The sequence below is a fragment of the Crocuta crocuta genome, unplaced genomic scaffold (genome assembly GCF_008692635.1).
Source record: "Crocuta crocuta isolate KB4526 unplaced genomic scaffold, BGI_CrCroc_1.0 scaffold694, whole genome shotgun sequence".
NCBI classification, from domain to species: Eukaryota; Metazoa; Chordata; class Mammalia; order Carnivora; family Hyaenidae; genus Crocuta; species Crocuta crocuta.
In genome coordinates, this window is record NW_027527933.1 from 388,650 (window position 1) to 410,888 (window position 22,239).

The 22,239-nt window shown below is 38.5% G+C and overlaps 1 protein-coding gene across 1 annotated transcript in view; it reads left to right on the top strand.

Annotated features, from left to right (window-relative positions):
• The first annotated feature begins 9,227 nt into the window (after positions 1 to 9,227).
• CHRM3 (cholinergic receptor muscarinic 3) overlaps positions 9,228 to 22,239 on the top strand; it is a 367,085-nt gene continuing 354,073 nt past the window's right edge. Inside the window, exon 1 of the mRNA XM_077751886.1 lies at positions 9,228 to 9,287. The gene's annotated coding sequence lies outside the window, so the exon portion shown is untranslated. The remainder of the gene's footprint in view (positions 9,288 to 22,239) is intronic.

Genomic DNA, 22,239 nt, shown 5'->3' on the forward strand with positions numbered 1-22,239 from the left:
GGTCCCTGTGTTTCTGGCAACCCAGATCTATGTTGAGTGTGGGATCTGCCGCGTGAAAACGCTTTCACATTCTGGTCAGGCAATTCTTCGGGCTCCTGTGTTGCCCTTGGCTTTGGCTTAGGTTAAAGAAACCTGTCTAATTGAGAAGATTATTTCTCCCTTTCCTGCCTGCATTTGTCTTTCTGTTTGGGGATCTCTCCGAGCAGATCCCTGGCCTGGAGCTACTGTTGATACTTGTGAAGCATGTTCCCTAGCATCAAGGAGTCAATGTCATGGAGGTGAGTCGGCTGTTGAGAGCAAGACTATAGGTAGGTGAGGGCTGAGTGAGGGTGAGCCCTGTGAAACTGACTGTCACCTGGGCCTTTAGGTGCAGGCTACTGGAGCTTGACCTTGACCCACAGAGATGCCACCTCACCTGGAATTGTGAATGAAGCAGACCGAGTATTTTAGGCAGGAGAGGTGAATGGTGTACAGTGCTTTCAAGCTGCAAGCCTGATGCACACGTGAAGAAACACTGTTGAGACTCCATCATTACATTATTGGGTTCCAGCCTTGGTGTGAGCATCTTGAGGTCTGTTGCTCCCAATTCTACTCTACACTTGGAGTCCAGCAGGCAGGACTAACACCGGACTTACATGGCTTATCCTCATGGTTCCAAGTTTGCTTTGGTTGGATTAATTACCAAAATTCCCACTTTGGCTTTGGTTTTCCAGTTCCCACAATGCAGAGTATTTGAGGAGCCTGTGGCTGTGTGCCCTCCATTCGGTCTCAGTCACTTATTTCCACGTTCTAACTGGAGGACGTGGTTACTAGTTTTCTCTTGGCCAAAGCCATTGTCCTCCTATGGCAAGTGATCTCCTAAGATGGAGACTGTAGGTTCAAGACTAATACTCAGGAGCTGTGACTGGGGAAAAGGCAATGTGTAAAGGGTGCATTTGACCCACTGGTCCTGGCGGTTAGTGGTGAGGCTGCCAGCCAGTGCGTTCCTGTATTCATCAAGCAGCTGTATGCTTACGAATTCAGTGGATCCCTGCCCAGAGGTTAATAATCTTAATGAGTGTGTTCATTGTATAAATGCATAGCTTAAGAACAGCTTAATAATATGCATATATGGTGCATTTTTATACAGGGAGAGGGGGAGGGGGTTTCCTGTTCAAAGCTTGTATGCCCCATACCTCAGGACTGTTCCTCCTCCTTTGTTTCTTAATCCTGTCATCGATATCAATTTGTAAGTGGACTGGAAACTTGCTTTTTCAAGTGTAGTGCAAGTCCCTCCATGTATCCACATTTAGAGTGACACTTTCCTTGCTTAAATGCGTAGGGTAGAGAGGGGCCTTGCCCAGAGAGAGCTGCGCGAAGCCATGCACTGAAATCCTGCATGCATTTTGCCACAAGCAAACCTTCCTGCCACTTTAAGCCAGGAGGATGTCCTCTTTCTACCCTATGAGCCCAGTATCCAGTTGCCCTAAACGTTTGCTGTAGTCTTCCTTACTTAGTCAAGAGAATGCTGCATATCAGCACTAAGGAATGCGTATGCATCTGTCTTTCCCTGACATTAAGGGAAGCGTTACCACTTCCAAAGACTTCAGGAGCAGTTTGTTAAATTTGTAAATATTCTGACTCCAAAATATACCTGAGACATCTCTTTACCCAAAATACTAGTAAACCATCATCTTTTTGAAAACTCTAACAACCATGTGAGATCACTGTGTGATTTCTGAGTCATAAATCACTTCTTTCAAGACTAGGAAAGTGTCCAAAGGCGTTCGTGATGATAGCCATCTAGCTACCCAGGCTGGTAAGGAGAAAAGAGAAAACCCCAACTTTAATAATTTCTGTGTTGTCTTGGCTGCTTTCCTTCTTACTGTGCTTCCAGGAAACCAAGGTCGTTCCAGGTTTCAGAGTCATTTGTGCACTGGCTTCTCAGTCCTGGAAAGTTACCATGCAGTCCCGCACATACACAGCCTATAAGAAGTCCTGAAGAAGCCATTCTCATTTCGATATAAATGCAGATTTTGCCTCGGTTGATCTATTCCAGCCGAGTAGTGCATTCTATTAGGTTTTAAGAGGAAAATGAGGCTTGTTTTTTTTTTCTTTTCTTTTGTTTCTTAGGCTTCAAAGATGACTTCTAAGTTTGCTTTCCTTGGACTTTATGGCTGGAATCCCTAGCAGATATTAAATGACTGAGGTACTCATAGATTGTTAATTTTGTTGTACGTTGGTTTTAAAAAATACCCTAAATTTTAGCCACCCCCTCCAGTTTAGCCACCTCTTTGTCTGGTAACAATTATTTTTGTTTCCTTTTATGATCCATAAATTAACTGGTACGTTGGTACTGATCATGGTCCCTTTTAACATGAAGATTCAGGCGTTAATTCCATTTGTTCCGCAAGTACTTATTCTGTTGCCGTGATTTAAGAATGTTTAATCGAGTAGCTCTCTGGTATAGGAAGAGGTCCTGAAGGATAACTGTCCAGGTGCCAGTTTCCATCCTGATTCCTTACATGCGCAGGGTCTGTGATGTCGCGGTGAGTTCTGCATTTACAGAGCTCTACCTACAGCCATCTTACTTTTGTCGTTAAAAACATCTGTTAGATTGGGTTTGGTTTCTACCTTTGCCACTACCTTTGGCTCTTTGGCTGCGAAACTCTGTAAGAACCTCAGCTTCTGTGAAATGCCAGTAGCAACAGTTTTGGAAGACTGTGAAAAAGAAAACAAAGATACATGTAAAGTGTCCATCAACGTCCTCGGGACAGAAGGAAGCACATGAGTAATGCTGACTGTGATATTGCTCCTGCTAAAAAGGGCAGGAAGAAAGAAGAGAAACGGTGGNAGTGAGAGAAGAGGAGGAGGATGGAATGGCTAAAGTAGCGAGATTCTAGATTGTTCTCTAGCCTTTGGGGAGGGTTTTCCCAAGTATTTCTTTCTTCAATTTACGTAGCTCTCATCTTCAATGTGATTACAAAGGGCGATGAAAGTCTCTGAAAGGCTGTTTCTTTTCAGGAAGATGCCAATTGAAAATGCTTCCCACTGAATGTAAACTGGTACAGTCCCTCTGGAAAACAGTGTGGAGGTTCCTCAGGAAACTAATTTGACAATAAACTATTTGTAAATAAATAAATAAAATTAATAAAATTAAAAAAAAGAAAATGCTTCCCACCTCCCACCTCCTCTCTATTGATGCTTTGCCCGCACTGTCGATCGCCTCTCTGCACCAGCTAACCTCCACAGCGTCCCTCGATCAAAAGGCTTGGTCACTTGTCTGCCATCGTGACAGCCTTGATTCATAAGAGAGCCTTTTATCCACAGCTTGCCAACTGGATGATGTCTCAGCCCAGTCAGATAATATTGTAGTTAGATTTAAAATTTAAACAGAATTAGAAGCTGCTGTCTGTTTCATAAATGGCAAATGAGAAAATCTACTGACTGTTGTCTAGTTAATTTAACAGTCCTTACTTAAAACTAATAGAAAAGACTCATTGGAACATCAGGAAAGCAAATGCAAATGTATAATAAGCATGGAAGTTAATTTTCGGTACAACTAGTCTTTAAAGTTTAATAGCTTATAAATATAAACATGAAGTGACAGTTACCTCATTACAAATGTAAACACATATAAACCTACCCAGTAGCAATTTAAAACAAACCTAGAAATTAAAATATACCTCCTACTTTGGCTATGCAAGAGCCTTTCTCACCAAGGCTATCATTCTTTTTGATTTATTATTTCCTACCTTAACACTGTAGCTGTCCACTGCAGTTACTAAAATAGTTAATTTGCGGCGGCTTTTTGACTTAGTCTATTAAGCATCTGACTCTTGGTTTTGGCTTAGGTCATGATTTCATGGTTCATGGGTTTGAGCCCTCCATCGGGCTCCACACTGAGAGCGTGGAACCTGTTTGGGATTCTCTCTCTCCCTCTTCTCTCTCTGCCCCTTGTCCACTTGCTCTCTCTCTCCCTCTCTCAAAATAAATAAATGAACATTAAAAATGAAATAAAATAGTTATTTCCTGTGAAAATTAATTTTAAGGTCTTATCAGATAAGGAAAAATACCATCAGATTATCTTTCATATAGTGGGAAACCTAGCTAAAATGTGTATTTTCATCCAGAATATCACCATGTGCCCTGGGTATAACCATTAGTGTGCTCAAACCATATATATATCAGATGTAGGTCTCTGGGCATAATCATCTGTATGGGAGAAAAGCCAACCCCTTACAAAGAAGGAGCTACTTCTGATTCTCGGATGATTAGGTTTCATGGTTATATAATCAAGGTCACTTTTCTGTACTTTCTTTGATAGAAGATGCTTTCGATTAAACAGATTTCTTTATGGGCACTTGGGTGGCTCGGTCAGTTAAGCATCCAACTTCAGTTCAGGCCATGATCTCACAGTTTATAAGTTCAAGCCCTGCATTGGGCTCTATACTGACAACTCAGAGCCCAGGCCTGCTTCAGATTCTGTGTCTCCTGCTATCTCTGCCCCTCCCCCTCTCTCAAAAATAAATAAACATTAAATAGATTTCTTTAATCTTTGTGGCTTTGTTCTGTTATAATGTAATGGCCATAAGAGAATATTAATTGCTTCATGAGTGAGTGACACGGGTTGGAACTGCCTGCAGATGAAACTCGGAGATGTGGATGGTCAGTGACCTGGATATCCACTGGCGTGGATATTAGGTCCTGTCTGAGCACACATCAACGTGTTTTATACCTCAACTGTTGCTCTTGTCCAATACTGTCTCCCTTTTTTGGTAATAACTTCCAACATTATCTTTGTTGTGGTTCTGTTAAAATAGCTCACTCTCTATATGTGGTCTGCACACACACACTAATATATATATCCATATATATTGCAGGAGTACAGGAGTCAACATCATCATGTGTTGATTGCTTTTGCTAATTGGTCTCTCTGTGAAGGTAAACTCTGTCTATTTTAAGTCGAGTAGATGGTTTAAATGACTTCATTTCAGAGAGAACTTAGCTCCAATAATTCTTGTTTCTTAAATCAGCCTCTAAATGTTTCCGTTTCCAATTGCAAAATAAATAGACAAACTAATAGCTCTTACTAAAACAACAATAAGTATTCTCTTGCTCAGGGGAAAAAAATGAGATTTCAAATGTTGAGAAATCTGACGTGTTACCACCATTCTTAGAAATATATATATATCGTTTCTCAGACTTTTGGCTAAGATCAAGTGTAGAAATATATACATGTCGGCTTTTTTAAAATATAAATTTGAACTCACGCACATTTGCACTTTTCTCAAATAAGTGGATAAATTTCGAATAAGTTACCTATAATCACACAGTCTTATTTTCACCATACTGTCTTCCAGTATTTATTATTTACTCTACATGAAATTGCCCATAACTTTAATGAGCCTATCTTAGCTTTTTATATTCTGCATTTATGGATACATATCCTTGTGTTAGCATAAGTTTCATACTTACAGCAAACAAAGGATAATATAAGTTTCAAAATATAACATTCCATAATGATAAGCTGTTTCCCTTTGTTGGTTTATAATAATTGTAGTAACAACAACTACCATTTATTGACTGTTTATACATAAAGTCTTCTGTTAAGAGCATCTCTTAACAAAGTAAAGGCCAAGTTTAGTTTGTTATGTGGAAATGCCTAGACTTTGATATATTTAAGTTTCCACTCTCTGTGTGACATTAGTCAAGAAAAAACTTCCTACTCTGCTCCTCCTCTGACAAAAAAAAAAAAAAGGAATGGAAATAGCTGACTTAGAGGCTGTACCCACCAGAGTCTGGTACATAGTAGACATTCGAGAAACGGGGAAGATTGTCATTGAAAACTACTTCTAAAGATCTTTTGCCCAAATCTATAAGATGAAGAGATGTATACTTTTGTGTATATATTTCCAGATTGATTTCCGGGATAATTAATCAGTCAGTGTCACTGAGAATGTGCTAAGTGTTCATTTCTTACAAACAAGATCTTTACTAGGTTTGCTTTTGCATTCCTCTTGCATTCATTCTTCACTTATTCTTTCAACAAATAAGCAATGTGTTGTGCACCAAGCATTTCTGAAGTCGCCATTACACTCAGGTTGTGGATGACATGGAGGGGGTGTTGTCTATTCAACAAGTGTCAGATGACTTGGGTGTGGGCTCCACTGCTAGGCCACTAATAGTCAGGAATGTGTGTGGCGTGCACGCACACGTGTGCATGTGTGTGTTTACATGTCTGTTTTCCCCATGAGGTTATGGTTGGTCATTTTGATATCACATCATATCATATCAGTGAAAATGACCAAGATACAATGTCCTGAGCAAGACAGATATTAACAGATAATACACTATGACTTAACAATAATAGAGTTTTGCACAGAAAGGTTGTGCTTATATATATCTGCCCAAGGGATTAAGGAGGGTTACAACACTCACTTCTGAATTAAACATTTTTTTCAAGTGAATAGCAGTTTACCAGTGAGATCAGAAAAGGGTTCAATGTTAAAAAGCATAGTCTACCCAAAGAAAGCAGAAAATGCAAAGACAGGAGAGACATGTCCAGCAACCATTTTCCTATAGCCGTAACTGTCATGGCGGATGGATGAATTAAACAGGAGGGTGGGAAAGTAAATAGGGCTAGACCTGAAAGAAGACAGGAAGCTAGTCAATACTATACTTCCCGTGTAACAGGCAATACGCTGGACATTTTACACATATTTTGTCTTACACCTTTAAGAATAACCACATTTCAGAGGTTATGGAAATGAGATTTTGATTATGAAGTCATTCAAGTTCATACGGCAAGAATACGGTGGATTTGGTGTTCAGAACCCAGTCTTTGAGATCAGAACCACCCTTCACCAAGATGCCATTAATAGGTTAAATGGGAAACCACTTAAATGTCTTCTCATTTATTTGGGTTTAATTAACTTCTGTGAAGATAAAACTTTGGGATTTTGTTCTGTGTTGTCTCAAACTTCACTGAGAGTCCAAACGAATGTTCTACAAAAGTTTAACTTTCTTTGGTGTCTTTCAAATGTAAACGTTTCCTCTTCATAGACAGCATGGTTTCCTTGTGCTATGTAGCAGATTGCTTTTTGTTTTTTGTGGGGGTTTTTTTGGTTTTTAAATAGGATTTTTAAATTATTTTTTACTTTTTTAAAGTTTTTATTTAAATCCTAGTTAGTTAACATACAGTGTAATATTAGTTTCTGGTGTACACTTTAGTGATTCAACACTTACATACAACACCTGGTGCTCATCACAGCAGTCATTTTTATAGCCTTTATGCTTTGTTTTGTTTACCTTCATCACCCTTTATCCATCCTTAGATATGGCCAGAGAGAATGCCTTGGCCTATTGGAGAATGACACTTACCATGGTGGCCAGATTTCTTCATCCATCCTCATTGGCACAGACTGTGTGCCAGATTGAGTGTGGCTGAGTCTAACTTCCTTTCTGGTGCCTCCTCCAAGGAAAACCCCACTGTTCGCAAAGGAGCCTGGCCATACTCCGTGCAGCCGTTGCATTGCCCCTAGAGTTCTCCATCCTCTGTAAGGATTGGGTTCCCACCCCCTGCTTCTCGTCTGCCTGAAATCACCCATCCTTCTCTAATATCATCCCCTCTGAAAGGAGATGAGAAGCCAGCCAACCATTTCAATAAAAGGTCATGTAGTCTGTATTTTAGACGTTGTGAGTCATGCTATTTGTCACAACCTCTCGACTCTGCTGTTGTAGCACCAAAGCAGCCAGAGACGATATGTAAATGGCTGACTGTGGCTGTGTTCCAATAAAGCTTTATTTATAGGCTCTGAAATTTGAATTTCAAATAGTTTGCAGGCTTCTTGTGATTCCTTTCAGTGATTTAAAAATGTAAGACCCATTCTTAGCTCAAACACAGGCGGCAGGCTGCAGTTTGCCAGCCCCTGCTCTAGACAGACAGCGTGCCATGGCACTCACCTGCTTCTTCAGTGGGGTCTGACCATTGGGGCTTTGATGTAGCTCTTTCTCTCCAGCTTCTCCAGCTTTTCCTAGTTCCTTGTGGTCACACAGTTTTTTCCTAGGATCTTTAGGAAGACCATTTCTGTTTGTTCCTATCTTTGTGCAAGAGAAGGACTACATGAAGAGATCTGGCCATAGGGGAAGGTGGTTAGGTACTGTTAGCACGCTGATATCTGATCTAGGAGTAAAAGCCAAATTCTTATTCTCTGGAAAATTTCTTTGTTATTGACCTCTTGCTGTTCTTCAGGCACTTCTCCAATTCAAGCAAATTAAACAGACTCCTAATTAATTTGTAATTCTTTGAATGGGGATATTTGACCTTAGCTCACTTGATGTTTCAGATTATGTATTCTACTTTTTTTTTTCCCTCTTGAGACTGTGTTGCAAACAGGAAGATAACGTTGGCAAGCAAATGAAAGGATTGATCGAACAAAAGTGTGAACTTAGACAAAAAATATATGCCAATTCCTACTTTGGTTGCCACTTATTTATTCATTTACTCAGCAAATATTTACATGCACCAGACTCTATATCCCAAAACGAGATCTCACTTTTCAGCTCTGCATACAAGGATGAGCAGAGCACATGCTTGTCTCCCGAGAACTACAGGGAAGGCGGAGATCAAGGAGATCCGTCTTTCTATAATCCTCTTGGTGTCTGTCACTCATATTGTAGGACGTAGGAGACACAAATATGCATAGGACAACACATGTTCCTACACTCTCCCCACGATAAGTGAAAGAACATGGCTCGAGAGGTCAGAGTCTAGGGCCAGTTGACCTATTCTGAACCCTAAACGCTGTAAACGAGGACACTACCTATGCTGGAGCATTGTTGGGAAGACTAAAGGAAATGTCATACATGGACAAGATATAATGTTCAGTGCATTGGTCCTAAAAAACAACCCACATCCAAGGATGTCAGATTTGCCTTTTGTTTGTTTTGTTCTTTCTTGATAAATTTATAACCTTCCAGTAAAGTCCTATCAATTTACTACAAATTTACTATGAAATCAGCTAATTTATTGACCCATAGTGTGTGTCCATGGCTATGCTATGCATTATGGGGGAAATCAGAGATGTGTGATGCATCGTCAAACATTTTTCTAAAGCCGTAGGTTGGAAAATACTCTTGTATGAATGATATGAAATACTCTTCATTGACCTTGTTATCTCTTTGTATGTCTTTTTAGATCTGAACAGTGATGGCACACGTTTCAGTGAAGAGCCGCTCAGTGAGCTGTGGATCGATGGAACGATAAACATTCCTGTCCAGATGTATGCCACTAAGGCTCTTCACTAGTAGGTATTTTCTATTCGGTATTGTTTACATGGTTATGTATGGAGATCGTCAAGAGTATACATTTATAAAGAAAGATATGCAAAATACATTTGTTCGTCTTGCTGTTATGAATATGACTAGATTTATTCTGGTTATGTGGCAACCAATTGCAAAGTGAAAGAGCAGGTTAAAATGTATCTGTTATGCATGTGTATGTATATTAGTATGGAAGGATATATGTATCTCTGTAGCAGAGTTTAGAAGTATAGAACTCTACTCTCTTTTAACTGAGTGAAAATAACATCACTGGAAATTTTCAATGGCCTTTGGTTCTTGAATATCATCATAAAAACCTGGCAGCATAAACCTAAAAAATTTTTACCTAATGTGATGTTTTGGAAGGGTTTGATTTTATTGCAGTTTTAACAACAGGGTATCTGATAATGTGTCCACTTATACAAGTATCATATGGTAATTGACATGCGATGTTTATGGTGTCATGGAAAGGGAATTATACTGCGTCAGAAAACCTTAATTGTACCATCCAACGAGGCCCTTAAGTCTCCAGGCATCAGTTTCCTCACCTGCAAAATGAGACAGAGAATTTCTGTTTTACCTAATTGCTAAGATTATAGGTCCAGCGAGATAATAATGTGAAGTTATTAGTTAACTACAAAACCCATAAAAATGATGTTATCTGTGGCTGATTAATATTTCAAGGAGGGAGTTGGACAAAAGTTGTGCTCATATTTTTGTTTTTTCTTTAGTGTTTTTTTTAATTTAAATTCTAGTTAACATACAGTGTAATATTAAACTCAGGTCTACAATTTAGTGGTTCAGCACTTCCATACAGCATTTGGTGCTCAGCCTTTTAAATTGGTTAATACCATTTGATGTTTTGTATGTTATTCACCCAAAATACAAATAATAAAATCATACTTAATTTTAATTCATGAACCAAACTAATTTCTGGTATTTAAGAAAATTATGTGTAAATTAAATATGAAAAAAAAACCATGCTTCTCACACAGGCTGTGCATATTAGTCCCCACAACCATAGGCAGCAGGTGTCTGCTTCTGATCTCCTGAACAACTCTTTATTAAACTTAGTTTTGGCTATGTACACGTGGAGGAGAAAAGATACATTAGGTACTTTTTATATACAGTTACATTTCAGGACATTAAGGAAATAATGGAGAAATTTAATCAGATACTGTTCATTTAACTCAATATGTTGAATTCCTTTTTACTGAAATCTCTTCACTACCTTGTATGACCATTCTTTTTTCCTAATGGAATACAGCTAGTGTGTTTAAGGTAAAAGATTGAAAATGAGAATATTAATGAATATATTTAGTAAGATGGAGAAAGACTTTTTCACTAAAAATTAAAAAGTTGTTATATAAGCAGGACCGTGCAATGACACTGGTATGCAGATTATTCTCCAGGAATTGGATATGATTATTATTGGAGGGGCAATGTCTTATTACATGAATAAAGTCCTTGCATTTAGGTGAAACAAAATCTTTAATAACAGGTAACATACATTCACTTGCTAGTATTGTAGCGTAGTCCCGAACATGGGCAGGGGGCTGTCTAAAGTCAGACTTCTGGGGTTGCAACCGAATTCTTTCATTTTTCAGCTTTGCACTGTTGGACAAGTCCTTTAACCTGTCTGTGCTTTAGTTTGCTCATCTGTAAAATGAGCCTAATAATAAGAATTATTTCTTTTTCTAAAAAAAAAAGAAAAAGAAAAAGTAAGAAAAGAGGTGGAAGTGCAGAATGTATGTCACAAAATGATGTGGAGGAAGGATTTGCTTTTCACTTCCATAATCATTTTGTCTATACCATATTGCATACTTTATACTTCTATTATAAATGAACTTAAGGTATTATCCATTGGGCTCGTATTGGACAAAATTTAGTGGTTGTACTGGGTGGTATGTCTCAAATGAGTCATTTTTTGTTCCCTAGGTGGGAAATACTGATAACCTGAGGCAATAATCTGAGCCAAGAGCCAATTGCCTGGCTGCTGTGTACGATTCTGAAGAGAAAACCAAGTTTCTTTCAGTCGTGTGTTCATTATAACCTGCCTGGAGCAGTGGCAGTGCTTGGTCACCCCATCTCTGTGCCCATCCGTACCAGCACCCAGAGTTATCTCACAGGGTTTTTTCGTGGATTACATGCCTTAGTAGGGTCAAGTGCTTAGGAGTGCTGTGTGGTGCTTAGTAGCTAATCAATATGTTTGGTTATTAGTCACTGGACAGAGTGTGGGATTATGGTGACCACTACAGGTTTTGGAATCAGAAAGCCCTGAGTCCAAACCCATTTATTACTCTATGGTGGAAACTAAAGTAGCTACTGAACCTTTTGAAGTCTCAGTTTCTGAAAAAAAAAAAAAGAAAAGAAAAGAAAAGAAAGAATTAAGATATACTCCCTACTGCTTTTGTTAGGATGGTTTAACACAGCATCTGGCAAGGAATGGTAGCCAGCACCTGAACTGAGAGTTGTGAAAATATAGTCACAAATTATTATATAATGCATTTTTAAAGTAATGTAAATCAGAGATACTCTGATTCTGAAAATGTCCTTCTTGCCATATGTTATATTTAGGGGACTTTTAGCAATGTGCCCAATTATGTGATTTACTTTGTTAGATCCAGAACTTCAAAAAAGACAGATGAATAACTTCAATCAAATTACAAAATGCAAACATAACTTAAATATGGCATCCTGATTAAAAAATAAATCCATTGCCTTTTTTAGGCCTATCAAAGAATATCAACTCAACGTTTAATTTGTTAAAAAGATTGGGCTGTTAGCATATTTAAAATGATTTTTCTTAAAAAAAAAGGGAGGGAGAGAAGAAAAGAGGTGGAAATGCAGAATGTATGTCATAAAACAATGTGAAGGAAGGGTTTGCTTTTTGAACATTTCATCTAAACCAGATCATTGCTTATTCCTGTTATAAATAAACTTAGCATATTGTCCTTTGGGCTCACAGTGGACAGAATTCAGCGGTTGTTCTGGGAGGTATATTTCAAATGAGTCATCATTTGTACCCAAGGTGGGAAATACTGATAATCTGGGGCAGTAATCTGAGCCAAGAGCCAATTGCCTGGCTGCTGTGTATGATTCTGAAGAGAAAACCGAGTCCCTTTCCGTCGTGTGTTAATTATAAACCGCCTGGAGCAGTGGCAGTGCTTGGTCACCCTATCTCTGTGCCCATCCGTATCAGCACCCAGAAACTCTTTCACATGCAAATTTAAGCTGACTTGTTGATAGTTCAGACTGTGATATTATCGACTCCTGTTTTTCTTCTTGTTTGTTTTTTGCAATAGTGTTAGCCTTCAAGAGTTTGCTCATGACGAGGACATTCATGGTTGTAGAGGAGATTTTGGGGTCAATGGTTTTGGCAAGTGCATTCTTCTGTCCACATATGCAGACACAGGCTTTGCTGTTGCTTTGGTGTCCCTGCTCGGGGCCTTTGGTAAGAGATGACCTTGATCATTCTCACCTGCTTCCACAGGGCCCTGCACCGCTCCATACTTCGGCCCCATGGTCACCGTCACATTTGAAGTCTCCTATTAGGATTTAGAGTGTCATAAAAAGAGAAAACAGAGTCACGGTGCTCACCCAGACAGATTCTCGCATCGTCCTGCTTCTTGTCACGGCCCTGACATACTTGTGATGTTTGTCTCAATAATTATTTGTGGCAGTAGAAGTGTCCTTTCAAAGGGGTCTGATTTAGTCGGGTATGAGTCTAATACTTCATACAGTGGTATCTCTGAAAACTAAGAGAAGTCTCATTCCCTGTCATAGTGCCAGAGTTTGGAAGACATGGGGTATTCAGAACTAAAGCCAGCTGTCATTTGGAGACAGATGTGAATGGAATCTGTATGGGTGGGACTTTTAAGAAAAGGTTGTGACTGTAAGCATAACACACTCCGTGGGGAGCAGGAGAAGCTCAGGGTGGTTGTGGATGATGAGGATGTAGGGCAGGACACGCAGAAGATGAGTTCATGAACGGCGAGTGTCTGCTGCCGAGTGACTAGATGCACTGTCAGATGAGCTGCAGATGCCCCAGACGGTTTATGAGGCCCCGTTGCTTTTGTCAACTTCAGATCTCAGCCTCTGTGCCCACCGCCCACCCATAAGCCCCCCAGCCTCACCTGCCTGTCCTGATCTCCTCTTGCTCACACACACCATCCACTAAAGTCCGCTATTCCTTCCAGACTCTTTTGACATTCGCTGCCGTCTGTGAAAGCTACTCTAATCCTCGTCTTGAAACTGACCATCCCTTTCTTTCTTTCCACCTCTGTACTGCGTGCATGCCTCGGTGACAGACCACATTCTTCACTTCTTCTGCAATAATTGGTTTACATTTCTGTCTTAGTCCGTTGGTGCTGCTAAACCAGAATACCATCAACCGAGTGGCTTATAAACAACAGAAATGTATTCCTCACTGTTCTGGAGCCTGGGGACTCTGAGCATGAGCAGATTTCATGTAGGGTAAGGGTTTACTCTTTAGAAAGCTATATTTTCTGTGTCCTCACATGGTGGAAGGGGCAAAGGAGTTTTCTGGGGCACCTTTTATAAGTTTCCCATTTATTCTTGAGTAACTATAATCCTATTCATGAGGGCTGAACCCTCATGACCTAATCACCGCCCAAAGACCCCACCTCCACATGCCACCACATTGGGCATTTGCATGTGATGTCTGAGTTTTGGGTGAGAGGTACACAGTCAGTCTATAGCAAGTATCCATCGATCCTATTGCAGTCTTGCTGAGGGAATTCCTTGTCTTATTCAGTCTCTTATTTCCAAGGTCTAGTGCTCAACAAATAGTTGGTGATTAAATTAATGATAGAAAGAATACCATTCTCTGTCCTCAGACTGAACAGAAAATAATTGCATTTGCCATGTCAAAAGATTTCTATGAAATGTTCTTCAATATGGATATTACTTCCAATTGTTATTAATATAAATTAGCAGGGGCACCTGGTGGCTCAGTCAGTTAAGCATCCGACTTCGGCTCAGGTCATGATCTCACGGTTCGTGGGTTCGAGCCCCGCGTCGGGCTCTGTGCTGACTGCCAGCTCAGAGCCTGGAGCCTGTTTCAGATTCTGTATCACCCTCTCTCTCTGACCCTCCCCTGCTCACGCTGTCTCTCTCTCTCTCTCTCTCTTTCTGTCTCTCTCTCTCAAAAATAAATAAAACATTATAAAAATTTTAAAAAAAGAAAATGTAAAACTGATTCTACTGACTTCCTTATTAGTTTATCATTAATGTATTATTTTTAGTACAACATTTCAACAAAAATAAGAATTATTTGACCTTTTCTTGACTGAGATGGAAATGATTTTTTCCATGCAGATTAATATGTAAGAAATTATTTATACATTAATTAAGGAGTTCATACATTAATTAATAGTTTATTAATATACAAGAAAACATAAAAGAGTTCTTAATGTTTTTTATTATAATAATATTTATATATATTTAGAATAATGTTCAACTCATTATAAAATATATTAAAATATTTAAGAATTTTACATATTTTACATATACCCATGGAAAATTCCTATCATTAATCTGAATGGGGAAAGGTGGAATGTATATATTGAGTAATTCAACATTCCCATAGGTTTGATCTATTTTTTAAGAAATACGTGGAAATACAACGAAACCAAAAAATTCCCTCCAAGTCGGTAAACAAAACCCTCATTATGTAGCTGCATGGAATTCTATCTGAAATGTAACTTTGGTGGCTGTATATTGCTCAGAAGCAAAATTAAAATTGTTTAGTTTAATATTTATACTTGAATAGTACCATCTTAACAGAGAAGACCATTAAGTCCACTAGTATTTTCACACTTGACATTCATCTTTGCTACTTCATGTACCTAAGTCTTACACAGAGGAGTCACTACAGGCTAATTGTAATACACTGTATCTCATGCCATTCAGCTTTCACAGATGACTGTAGGTAGGTAAGTGCGAGGTGTTAAGCCAGTAAAGACATATTCAGAGAGGAAAATGGGCTGACAGTTTTCAATGCATGAGCTATTTTAGATTGACAGGCTTCTGCAAAAAGGGATGATGTTTGAATGAATCATGTATCAAGAATATTCATCCAGTTGTGTAAGCAGAAATATAGGACTAATGTAGGAGTAATGAATATTCATCCAGTTGTGTAAGCAGAAATATAGGACTAATGTAGAAATATAGGGCTCACGTAATCACAATATTAAAGCTTTGGTATGCTCCAATAAGTAGATTGCGATAGTATAACATAGTATCAGAAGTGGGGTTTTGTTTTATTTTGTTTTGGTTTCTTTTGGTTTGGTTTGGTTTGGTTTTGTGTTATTCCCAAAGGTAACCCTTAAAAAATTTCCAGATTGTGGGGCGCCTGGGTGGCTTCGTCAGTTAAGCATCCGACTTTCGCTTAGGTCATGATCTCCCGGTTCGTGGGTTCGAGCCCCGCATCGGGCTCTGTGCTGACTGCCAGCTCAGAGCCTAGAGCCTGTTTCAGTCTGTGACTCCCTCTCTCTCTGACCCTCCCCTGCTCACGCTGTCTCTCTCTCTCCTAGAAATAAATTTAAAAAAAAAATTCCAGATTGTTTCCTGATAATTTCTCAAGTCTTTATTTTATGTATTTGAAGATTCAAATATCTCAGTGACTATTTTCTGACATTCCTTTTAGCTAATGAACTTAACAGTTGTGTGGTGAAATTTGGCAATGATAATGATGACTACCATGTACTGAGCTAGTAACTGCAGTGGGCTTTTGTCTTATATTGTGTCACATCATTGTGTCATCTTCACGAAAGCTCTGCGACGATGGCCTCCTCATCTTCTTCTTACAAAGGAGATGTTTACTGTGCCCTGTACCCCACTGATTCACATCCATACTTATGTAACCTAAATTTGTAACAGCTTCACCCTACAGGGGAGGCACATATGTATGGAGGCATATCACATTTTATGAAATTAGAAAACTAATTTGATTTTTTAAATAAAATTAATTTTGAAAATATAATGTGCTTCATGTTTTGAACCATGCTTCTTTTATATCCTGGAGAATAAATAGCTTATAAAATTATAGTTAAAGATTTTCCCTTCTATCCTTCTGCAGCAACTTATATGAATAAAAATGAGAATCTGCACTTATTTGAGACATGTCTTCAATGACAGACAGAAACAGGCATCTTCCAGGAAAATACATCAAAAATGCATTTTTTAGACTGGACAGTATATCTGTAAATTTTGATGACTTATTTTTTTCATATTAAGGTCATGTAACTGCCATGAAATCAGCATGTGTTTCATACTATAATTCATTACTTCCACAAAGTTCAGACTAAAATTCTTAGTCTGAACAAGGGTCTTCTGTACACCAGTCCGCCCACCAAATGTTTTCACATGCATTCCCACTTTTCAGCTCAGTTATGCTTGAAAAGAATTTTGTGGATTCATCTCATATCTTGCTTCTCTTTCTGATGGACAGATATTAATGGTGTTTTACTGTCCCTTAGATGCTCACTCAGCAGATCTATTTACCCCAACAAGGAAGACCTAAATGTAATTAAAAAAAAAAAAAAAAAAAAAGCCTGGGCAACAAAGATAGTTTTGAGGAAACACTTGCTTTTCAATAAAGAAGATAATTGTAATATTTTGAAGTCATTTAATACTTGAGTGGATTAAATTATCTGAAAAGAAAATCATGCCCTAAGTTACATTAGTTAAATATTTGAAGCCGGAGAACTCGGGTATTTTGTTCATTCATTCAGCAAGTATCTGTAGACCTCCTTGTACAGTCGGCCCTGCCTCTGTGAACGGTGGGCAAGATCCCTGTCCTCATAGAGTTTTTCTAGGTAGCCACTGGTGGCCAGGAGGTATGGACGACGAGAGTCGAGTGTGTGTGTTTATGTGTATGTATATATGTATATATAAACTCCTCTTATATAGTGATCTATATCATTAAATCTATGGGTATACAAATAGTAACAAATTTAACTTTACATAGGAGCAATTGCTTTTTGTACCAACAAGAATTCTTTCATTGAACTTTCTCCAAAGCATAATTTTATCTATTTATTTATTTTTAATGTTCATTTATTTTTGAGAGAGAGACACAGAGCATGAGCTGGGGAGGAGCAGAGAGAGAGGGAGACACAGAACAGAAGCAGGCTCCAGGCTCTGAGCTGTCAGCACAGAGCCTGACGCGGGGCTCAAACCCACAAGCCGTGAGATCATGACCTGAGCCGAGGTCGGATGCTCAACTGACTGAGCCACCCAGGCGCCCCTCCAAAGCATAATTTTAGATTACCAAGTTGGGTATTCTTACTTCCAAAACTTTAGAAGTTCTTACTTCCAAACTTCTAGAAGTTTGATCTCTTCTAGAAAAATGAAAATTTTGATAAGCTATCTCAATCTTCATTAGAAAATGATTCATGTGTTTCCTATCTTGTGTTTTTTTTACTTACTGTGAGATAATTTTGTAGGTGCTCCAGAATCTAAAGGAGAAAACCTTGTGTACATTATCAGATCACACCAAAAATGGTTTATAGTGGCTAAGGGGGACAGAAAGTTTGCACACCATGAGACCCAAAGGGGAAAACATAACACAGAGAGAAAAGATGCAATTCCAAATTTTTATTCTTCAGTTGAAGTTCAAGTGCTTTCTCTGCTGAAGCATAGAATGACACGGATGTGTTGTACTTGTATTACCTAGTCATGTGAAAGCTAGTTATAGAACCAGAATCATTGATTCATATCCATTACTTAATTAGAAATGTAGTATCGGATGTAGAGCTTGTGACAAAAGGAACAATTAAGAAATTGTGTAAAGTGTCAGCCATGCACTGTGCTCAGCCAGCTTTCCAACAGGAAAGTGAGTCAGACATTTTTAGTGATTTTTGGATGCAATATAATGACTTCTTAAGTTCAGCAAGTAGATATTAAACTCTGTTTACTTAGAATTGCAGTGGTAGATAAAGTAGCCCATTCCTCTTGGATGGAGAACATCATAACTGCATTCATTTAAAATCATGCTTCCTTTCACTAAGCCCATTTGCATGTTTGAAACTTACCTACTTTCCAGGTTTTCTGAATACGTGATTTTGGTGGCTTTCCCAACTCAAGATCACTTACCTCTCATGCCATTGATGTAAAAATCAATGCTTGCTATGAAATGTGCTACAAAAGATCTTGTAGCCATCCTTGAGAGTGCATTTTTAAATTTAGCTTTTTAAAATAACTTGGATTAAAAAATAATCTCATCAAATGATAATGTCTAATGGCTTTTAGACGATGGGGCAAAAACAGGCTGAGGTGCAGGAACATGAATAGCTCATCAGTGCTAATTTTGCCTTTTCCGTACTACTCCACATAGAGAGTAATACTAAAGGATTTCTAACAAAGTAACATTGTTGACAAAGTAATTATCACCAAGTCCCCATCCTGTAAACAGTCCCCACCCCTCTGTGTGCTAACAACCTGCGAAGTGTAGCTCTCTAATAAGGAGAGTAATTATAGCTGCATTTCAGTGTCTACTACTCTTAGTGTTTGTCTATTAAAATACATTAAACATGTTATAGAAATGTCAGAGCCTTCCTTAAGCTGGAGATCAATCTCCAGCTTCCTCAAGGAGGAGGTATGCAAGATAAGTCACAAGATAGAAATAATAAGTCCAAGACAAGGAAAAACTCATTGTGTAGAAGGAGTTCCAGGTTGTTTATTTCAGTTTTGTTACAACTCTCAGGGGGAAATCAACACCAAGTGGGGCCATTGGAGGAAGCAAATGATGCCCCTGCTTTTCGGTTTCTGAGAGATCAGCTACAAACTCAGACTATATTACAAAAGGTGTTTATTTTATTTTATTTTTTAACTTTCAAAAGTAACTGGATCATGGACTTTAATCTCATTCTTTCATTTATGCCTTGGGCTATCAGATCCTCCAGGGCTGTGCAGATTAAGGAAAAGCCACTTAATTAGTGGAGAGAGCCCTCTCCCTTTGTTCAGAAGCTCTGTTGCCTGCTAATAAGAAAAGCAACTCAATCACATTGCTTCTGACACTCAAACCTCTTTGTTCAGCTACCTGCTTCACAAAACCAGTCTTACCATCTGAGTTCTCTGTCAGCGTTGCTGATATTTCAAGACTGACCTGCGAATCAGTCATAAAATCAGGTTAGTAGATTGCCACCAGCATTTTAAAATGCAACACCAATAAAAGAAAAAAATGTCAGAGTATATCCCATAATTACTTTCTATAAAGTCTTTGTTTCATTTATATCATTTATATGTGTCAGGTCAAAGTACAATGTGTTTATTATTAGGGGACACAGTGGAAAAAAGTTAGAAAACCACTGTTACTTATCTAATCCCCTCTCTTCTTAGTTTTGTCTTCTTAAATTAGTTTGTCTTTTCTAATCCATACGTTTTCAAAATCTTCACTTCGTCATCTTCAAGTGTAGACAGCTCCTTAGTTCCTCAGTATCTCCGTCTTGATAGCCATCACTTAGTAGAAGATGACTGGAGTGATCTCTCAATGTTGTTTGAAGTACTGAGTTAATGGCATTCTTAAAAGCAGTTACAATTTTGTAAGTCCAAATGTGAACTTAGTTTTTAATCCCACCCTCCTTCTCCTCCTTTAATCTCTATTATGACCAGTGGTAATCACCACCATGCACTTATCCAGTGGAATTTGAGTCATTTTCGAAGTTCCCCAGCCTCTCAATAAAAATGAGTGATCGATCCAGATGATTCTGTCACCTAATATCCTTTAAAACAATTCTATTCTTTACCTTGCAGGTACTACTATTTGGCCCTGTGATTTCATACCTAAGCTATTGCAGTAAACATTGTAATAGTCTATTTGACTCCCTCATTACTCCCTTCTGGTATGTCGTTGCTCTTACTGTTGGAATCCTTTCCAACACACAAACTTGAATATTTCACTCTTTGCATAAACATTTCCCATAACCACATTCCCTTTGCCTTGAGATTAAAGTTCAGACACATCTCAGTGAGAATAAGAGGCCCTCCAGAATCCGACTTCAGGAAATTCTCCAAACATATCCAGCCCTACCCACTTACACACCTAACATTTGAACTCGGGTCGGTATTAAGCACGTTAAAAATCTTTTGTGTTACTGGACCATTGGGCTGGCCCATGATCTCCTTGCCTAGAATGCCTTCACCTTCTGTTACGCCTGGAAAATGCCTACACATCCATTAACATATTGGTCCAAGTTTTTGCTTCATGTTAAAAATTCTGGGTCACCAGAGTCAGCTTCTCTGCCATTACTTACTAAGTATTTATGGAACTAAAATCCCTCACTGTCTTTATCTTCATCTCCCTTCCCTAATTGGACTCAGTGCTTGTCTTGAGCTTCTCTTGCGTACGTATTGCCAGTTCCCCTTTGTAACCCAAGATAGAAGCTGTCACAGTGCTGAGTACTAGAAGGATGCTCAGTGAATGTGAGCTGAGTGAGCTCTTGTGCCAGGAACATCTAGGGTATTTGCCTCTTTTACTTATATGGCCTTCCTTATCCTCTCACCCCCACTATACCACTGATAATCTTGCTAAACTCATAAGTATGGCACAAAATAATATTCACAATAGCCATTCTCCGTCACTTTCCCTAAATCTGTGATTTTTTTTTTAAGTTTATTTATTTATTTTGAGAGAGACAGAGGCAGTGCAAGTGGAAGAGGAGCACAGAGAGAGGGAGAGAGGAAATCCCAAGCAGGCTCCACACCGACAGCATGGAGCCTGATGCGGGGCTCGAACCCACAAACTATGAGATCGTGACCTGAGCTGAAATCAAGAGTTGGATGCTTAACCAACTGAGCCACCCAGGCACCCCTATCTATGAGTTTCATAATCTTTGAAAAGGTCATATAAGCGAAGCAGTGTGTCTCCATTATTCACAGTCCATGGAACACCTTGATACCCAGTTGATACTCTGGACCTGGGTTAAGATAATCTCAGATGGATTCACCAGTTTATGCTTCTACAGTGTATATCCTAAAGAAATGTTCCACTGTGGGCACAAATACTTATTTAAACACTAGAATTTAAAATAAAATCTTGGGTTTCGGCTTACCTTTGACCTTAAACTTGATCTTGAATTCTGTTATACAACACATTTTCCCCAATTGCTTTATTATGGTCAAAATTTGTTTCATTGGATGTCAACAACTGACTGTTTAAGCACTGCATCCAATTTTAATATCAAATTCTGAGGGACCAATTTCCTTAAATATAAGATTTTCTTCATAAGACTTCAGGGAAAGTCAGGAAGAATTTCAAGAGAGAACACTGATTGGTTTAATTTAGTAAAGAAGACATTCCTCTTAGTTGCAGGAAGCTAATCAACATTTCTTCTGCATGAGTTGATTACCTTGTTACATTTCACTGGCCCTGATAGTGTATGTTTAATAAGGGAAAATATTCCATTGGTTCTATAACTATAGTTATATACAACACTATCCCAATGACTATGAAATGTCTTACGCACACTTCCCCCCTTTTTTTTGTCATTGCAGAGCTCAGTTCTCACACAATTGATCATTTCCCATGTGTCATCCAAATCAACCATTAAGGGGAAACAAAACATTTCATGGCCTTTTTGTTTTGGAATGAATAACAACGGATGTCACAGTTTATTTTTCCAAGTAAATTTAAGAGTGATGGATGGACTAAGTATATACCATTTATTTGTAAGAAAAGGTACAAATGGTGAAATGGAGTAACTGGTATGCAAAAATTCTCTGGGACCAAAAATTTATTTATGCAAAGAACAGGGAAAAAATACTGAGAAATGTTTTGTGTTGTAAAAAAAAAATTAAACAATACCATTATAGAAGCACATTAATTAGAAAATACATCATTTCTTCTGCTTCTCAGTAACTTTATAGTAATGTTAGGAAATGAAATACTGTTAAACTGGTTTTGCTAAATCT